The 6,741-nt window shown below is 44.6% G+C and overlaps 1 protein-coding gene across 4 annotated transcripts in view; it reads right to left on the reverse strand.

The window, feature by feature from the left end:
• CNTN6 (contactin 6) overlaps nt 1–6,191 on the reverse strand; it is a 130,338-nt gene extending 124,147 nt beyond the window's left edge. For all 4 annotated transcript variants that reach the window (XM_051788642.1, XM_051788640.1, XM_051788641.1 and 1 more), the window contains exon 1: nt 5,723–6,191. The gene's annotated coding sequence lies outside the window, so the exon portion shown is untranslated. The remainder of the gene's footprint in view (nt 1–5,722) is intronic.
• Nucleotides 6,192–6,741: the final 550 nt, after the last annotated feature.

Raw genomic sequence — 6,741 nt, forward strand, 5'->3', positions numbered from 1 at the left:
CTGGGGGTCAGTCTGGATGCCCAGTGTGGCTCTCCAAAGGCCAGGTGTGCTGGCACACAGAGAACAGCCCCACAATGAGAAACAGATGATTGGTTTTCTTTATTTGGCTCAAGGATGGACTCCTTGGAGTCACAGAATCATAGAATGATTTGGGTTGGAAGGGACCCTAAAGCCCATCTCATTCCAACCCCCTGCCATGGGCAGGGACACCTTCCACCAGCTCCAAGCCCTGTCCAACCTGGTCTTGGACACTTCCAGGGATGAGACATCCCCAACTTCTCTCAGGAGAGCCTGTGTGTGACTCAGAAAACCCTTCAAATCAGTTCTAGAGAGGAGCTCAGCTCCACCTTCCACCAGGAGAGGTTTTCCAAGCCCTGTCCAACCTGACCTTGAACACTCCCACTTCACCACCCTCACAGTAAAGGATTCCTTCCTAATATCCAATCTAAACACACTGTCTTTCAGTTTGGACCCACCTTTGTCCTGCCATGCCAGTTCCTAATGAATTCCTTCCCAAGAGACTGGGAAAGCAGGGATGGCCCAGAGATCACTGCACACAAGCCCAAATTCTGTTTTACCAACACAAGTGGGAGTTTTCAGCTGAGGGGTGGGAGCTGGATAGCCCATGTGACACAGCTGTCTCATTTAGGTGATAAAAATCAACATTTTATCAGAATTCCTTCACTAATGGAGGGAGCACAATTTACAGTGAGGTTTGCTCTGGTCCCGCTGGTTTTGTAATTTCATGGTAGGATTATCAGCAAGTGCTTGAAGAGATGAAGTTGCAGAAACTTCAGTGCTTTTAATACCTGTTTCTCTCACCAAAGGTACCACTTGTATACACCAAACTCACTGTATGCTCTGCTTGAGAGGGAATGTTTGGGAGAGATGGATATGTAGTGGTGAAGTACATGATGCACTAGGGTTTCAGAAACAGTGACAAATATTTTGTGCCCCAGACAGACCTATTTTTAGTGGACTGACCTCATAACAGACAAGGCAGTGGGACAGGATGAAGCATAAAATGCACAGAAGGAAATAATCAGTAAACAGCTGAAAAGTCCTTTATTTAACTGTAGGTAACTTGAACAGCTTCTTTATTCCCAACGTTAATCACAGGGATGGGAAGAAAAAAACAAGATGCTGATCGAAGGTAGTTGTCTCATACTTGCTGACAACCCAGCCCAGCATGTCCTTTGCCCACAATAGAGAGCATTTTCCTCATTAATCTTTTAAAATCCTCCAATATTTTCCTCTGCCCAAGTCCATGAGCAGTGGAGTTGGAGGAGCTGAACACACACTGTCCCTGTTGGGGGGTGACAGCACCAGCTCTCGTGCTCAGCACCCAACAAGATGTTCTGTCATCCAAGCCCAACCTCGTCAGAAGGTTCTCAGCAGTTCTGAGAACATTTTCTGTGGGAAGAATTCTTAATTATGCAGGAAAACTGCTGGATCAAGGGTCCAGAATAGCCAGGAGTTCAGGCACAGGGTTACAAGCAGTGATGACATTTCTGCTCTAGCTGAATAGCAATATCTGCTCCACCTAAACGGCAATCTCCTGTATCCCTGGAGTGTCCTAACCTCAGACTACTGGCTCCCTGGGCAGCCCTACCCCAGGCTTGGATCATTTGGACTCTGGAAAAACCCTCACGAGAAAGGGTTTGATCTACCCAAGCCAGACTTGCAAATGAACCACTGATCTTTTTCCTTTTTGCACATCAAATGTTTACAGACATGAGATGAGAGCCCTGACTGCTTCACCACCAGCTCCTCTGAGACAGGAGACTTCAGTCCCTTCCATGCTGGAATGGGAATGGAGGAAATTACAGCATTTTTATAGCAGAGATTCCTCAATTTCCATCCAACCTTCCCCCACTTAATAAGAGATAAGTTCAATAAAAGATTTTTAATAAGTTTGTAATAAGAGATTCCCTGCAGACATCACCAAAGACAGGGACTTGGGAACCTCATGCTCTGGTTACAGCCATGGGAGAGCTTAATTCATTCTCAAATATGAAACAGGTTTCATATTTTTTTATGAGGAGTCTTTCATATAAAATAGATCTTATTGACGTCCCAAAAAAAAAAGAGCATTTAGTTCATAAAAATTAGGCAATGTGTTTTTATTTGTTTGAGAAGTCTCTGGTGGGAGTGTGATGAGAGCCCAGGGAGGGTTATTGTGTACCTGGGCAGTGGGTCACTTGTGTTTGTACATGGCTAATAAAAACAGTCATCTGGAAGCCAATTATACTCATTCCCATATTATTATGTTGTGTAAAGAGCAAGGACATAACACTCTTTCTCTCATCTTTCTGATGTTTTCCATTTCTTTTAACAAGAGCCTTGCAGCAGATGCTGTCAAGAATTTTAATAAAACAAACTGCCTTTCTGACTGACTCCATCCATTTCTTCCTGTCTTTATAGGCTAAAAATATATTAGAGGGTGTAAGGGAGGGAAATTCCTCTTCTCTCCAACTCCCTCCTCCCCATCCCTCTCTCTCAGTCATTCTCCTGAGCACTGCAGGCTGTGGAGTTTTTCCTCTTGCAGGAAACCCAGAACACAAAGACCCCCAAAATGAATGAAAACATGAGATCATAGAATGATAAAATGATTTGGGTGGGAAGGACCTTAAAGATCATCTCATTCCACTGCCTGCCATGGGCAGGGACACCTTCCACTAGCCCAGGTTGCTCCAACCTGGCCTTGGACACTTCCAGGGATGGGGCAGCCACAGCTTCTCTGGGCAACCTGTGCCAGGGCCTCCCCACCCTCTCAGGGAAGAATTCTTTCCCAATATCCCATCTAATCCTGTCCTCTGGCAGTTTGAAGCCATTTCCCCTTGTCCTGTCCTTTCATGCCTTCATCCAAAGCCCCTCTCTGGCTCTCCTGGAGCCCCTTTTAGGGACTGGAAGGCTGTGATAAGATGGAACAATTAATTATCTTTGCAGTCCCAGAACAGGTGGGTGGAAACACCTTTTACCCTCCAGAATAAAAGCAGCAGGAAGTGCTGCTCAGCTGCACCTCATTTATTAGGCAGAGCTGAGGTTGGGTTGGGAGCCCAGCAGGACCTTCTTGGGGGAGAGGAGACAGAGCTGGGAGCAGAAAGGTATGGAAAAATTCAGACTTCTCTTTTCTGCTTCTCTCTGGAGCTCTTGGAGCCTTTGGTACTGATGTTTGCAAGTCCCCATGTCTTGTTTTGTGCAAGAGCATCTTGTTGGCACTTTGTGCTGCCCTGGTCTGTTTAGAAGCCTCCCAGAGTTATGGTGGGATCTTCCACACCTCTGATGCTTTGTCTCATGCTACTTTTGTGGGGTTTTTTTATGGGAAAAGGATGGAGAGCTGTTAAGTACAGTGTCCTGATCTATTTTGCTTGGGGTTGTTCTTATTTATTATGTTTAAGGTACTTGAAGATACTTTGTTCTGGTTTTTTTCATGGTGTTTTTATCTTGTATATCCTGCACTTGTAGAAAGACTTTGTGTAAATAAGAGACTTGTGAAATCTGATATTTGTGGATGCAAATAAGGTCACCTAATCAACTAAATACTGGTGTGTGGCTACAAAGCAAAGTTTAGTGTCCCAGAGGTGGTATTTACCACATGGGGAGCTGTAGCTGTAAAACTGTGCCTGAAGTTCTTTGTGCCTTCGCTTCTCCCAGAGATTTTGCCTCTCACACAGAAGATTTATGCTACAAATTTGCCTGTGTTATGATCAGCTTTGAGTGCAACCCTTGGGAAGAATGACTAGAGGAGTTTTTGAGCCAGACTTCCTGGTGTGAGAGCACTCCCTGGGAGTGTGGAAGTCAGGAGGGTCTGGCCCAAACAGGGACAGCAGCATTAAGAGGTTTTGTGTCTTGGTTTCCCTGAGCAAGTTCTAGGAAGGTGAGCAGCAGCTGGGCAGGGAATAATAGAGGCCAGTCTGTGGCAATCTTCTGGAATAAACTCAATTTTAAACAGAAGGAATTTTGCCTTGTAGTAACATGCAGCCAGCACGGTTCTGGGGGGAAAACACAAATTTGATGCTATTTTGAAGAGCTGATCCATTCCCACCTACAAGACAAACATCTTCTAATGAACATTTTCTGTCTAAACACAAATAATGCCTTGTGCCCACACCATGCAAACACACAGTTTTGTTTCAGGTCCCCTTGGGGACGCTGGCACTTTGTTCTCTGATGGAAATATTTGCTTCAATGGCAAGAAATTAATTTTAGAGTAGCTTATTATACACCACAAACCTTTTAAATAGTGATCATAAAGCTGGAAGAAAAGGAGAAGAGACATGTCTCCTCTTTGATTTAAAGCACATAAGTTGTTATATATTATTTATCATTTTATCCTCAGCATGGAAGGTAAAACTTGTAATCCATGGCCATCAGTAGCTCAGCAGCATTTGAAATCTCCAGCTGCATACGTTGGTGTGTTTTATTTTTCTTTTTTACACAATAAAACGTGATCTATGGTTGTTGCTAACTTCATATAGGTACTGATTTGGGACTTTTTAGTGTCATAAAACCTCTGAAGCAGAGACTCCTGGAATGTGAAACACTGACATAGTGCCTCTGGAGCACCAAAGCCAAAGCTGGCTGATGAAGATGGGTTATTTGTGGGCTGGTGGTGCCTGGAATCACAAACACTGCAGGCTTTCCTTGCACACACATAAAAATCCTCTGAACTTTCAGAACTTTATAAAAGCTGAGTGTGGCAGTGACAGGTCTCCTCTCTTTGGGGGGAAAAAATAAAAGGGGGGAGAAGGAAATGTTCCTTCAGAGGAGTAAATACACTGAATTTTAACTCCTGATATTTCTCTGCAAACGGTTGCAGAGCTACCAGAAGGCCAACTAAGTGTTATTGGCACAGGCTGCAGGGTGTTTGCATCTTGTTTAATCATTTGGCTCCATAAGTGCTGCAGGAATTGTTAACATGGAGCTGCTTGTGCAAAAGCTGCTGGAGGAGCCCTTTCACACCTGCAACAAACTGTCTGAATCCAAGGATTCACCCAAAAAGCACTATGGGAATATACTAGTTAATATTAAGCCCTGGTCAAGCAGTTGCTTCTGGAACCACAGACTTCCAAAACTTTTTATACAGTATTACTTTTCCTTTAAAGCTGTGTCATACAGTATAAAGAAATAACAACATCTAGACTGACACTCCTGCAAAACCAAAGTGCAATATAAGCTGTGAACTTGCTTTGTATTTTTCTTTAATGATTCAAATGAGCAACAGGGAAAACTTTCCTTTTTAGGACTTACCTAAATTTTCCTGAAGATTGATGTTTATTGCTTTTACACCTTCAGCTGGCAGGAATTAGGTTAGGCTCTCATTACCCACTTCATCTTTTAATGTGCTGCTGAAAGTCATATGAAAGTGCCAAAATTAGCACTGTCATCCTCTGTGTTGTCCGTTTTACTGCAGCACAGAGCTGTGAGAGACTCCAATAAAATACCTGTGGTGTCTGTTCCTGCACAGTCTCTCTGTTTGCCTCAGACCTCACATGAATACAAATTCATTATATAGGGGTTTTTTTTCCTCCCAGGAACGTACACATTTGGATCACCAGCCATTTATAGACACGCAGCAGAAATAAAGCAGTGAATTTTCTTCCTCCTCTCCCCGTTATGCTGATGAAAATCACTGAGGAAGGAGAGAAAAACCCACCCCAGCACAGGCAGCTCCCCAACATCACTCACACTGCAGCAGACAGCACGATTCTGTACTTACACAGCTGAGCAGGGAAATGTCTCAGGATCTTTACAATTTTCTGCAGGACTGTTCCAGGCTCTCAGCAAGGCACAGCGTTCATCCAGGCAGAACGGAGCCGTATGGAAGGTCTGTGCAGCTGGGAGATAATGGAACTGTTTTCCCAGCTGGGACTACGAGCCTTTTTATCCACTGAGCATTGCGTGGCTCTTCCCTGGAATTAACCGTGAGACACACGGCTTTCCCGGGGTGTGCTCCAGCCAGGACCCACACAATCAGTGCTTCAGGCAGATAGAAACAGCTCCTACAGCTTTTGCATATTCCTGTCTGGAAATTTGGGGTGGGTAAGAATTAGCTCTGCGTTGCTCATCCTTGGAGAAAGCTGAGCGAGCGAAAGCGCAGCTGTCGGACCGGGAGCATGAAAGATTAAATGTGCTCTTGCTGTTCCTCTCCTACAAATATGAGCTCCTGTCAGGTAATCACAAGCCTCTCTCCCCAAAAACTGGGTCAGGACTCGGCATTAGGTTTAGATGAGGAATGGAAATGATTTTTGTTTAGTCCTGGGTCTCGCTGAGCTCTGTAAGATTGAGCTCATAGGATGAGTTGTCACTCAGATCCCATCCCAGCACTGCCTGACCTCATGAAACATTTAACTGCCCCTGCAAATTTTACATATTTAAACAGAAAAAAAAAAGGGCAACTTGTTTGTTTAAAGTGGCACAGACATAGATTTTGATAACAAGTGCACTTCAAAACTTCTTAAATTCCCATTTTCCCTCTTAGGAGTTTTTCAGAACTCCTGCGGAGCTCAGGCAGGGGAATGTCCTTCTATTAGTGAGAAAAAGTTGTTTGTATCATAGAATCACAGGATAGTTGGGGTTGGGAGTGATCTTAAAAATCATCCAGTGCCAGCCCCTGCCACGGGCAGGGACACCTTCCACTAGTCCAGGTTGCTCCAGGCCCTGTCCAACCTGGCCTTGGACACTTCCAGGGACCCAGGGGCAGCCACAGCTTCTCTGGGCAACCTGTGCCACCACCCT

The sequence above is a fragment of the Manacus candei genome, unplaced genomic scaffold (genome assembly GCF_025592945.1).
Source record: "Manacus candei isolate 608988 ecotype Guabito, Panama unplaced genomic scaffold, ASM2559294v1 h1tg000025l, whole genome shotgun sequence".
NCBI lineage: Eukaryota > Metazoa > Chordata > Aves > Passeriformes > Pipridae > Manacus > Manacus candei.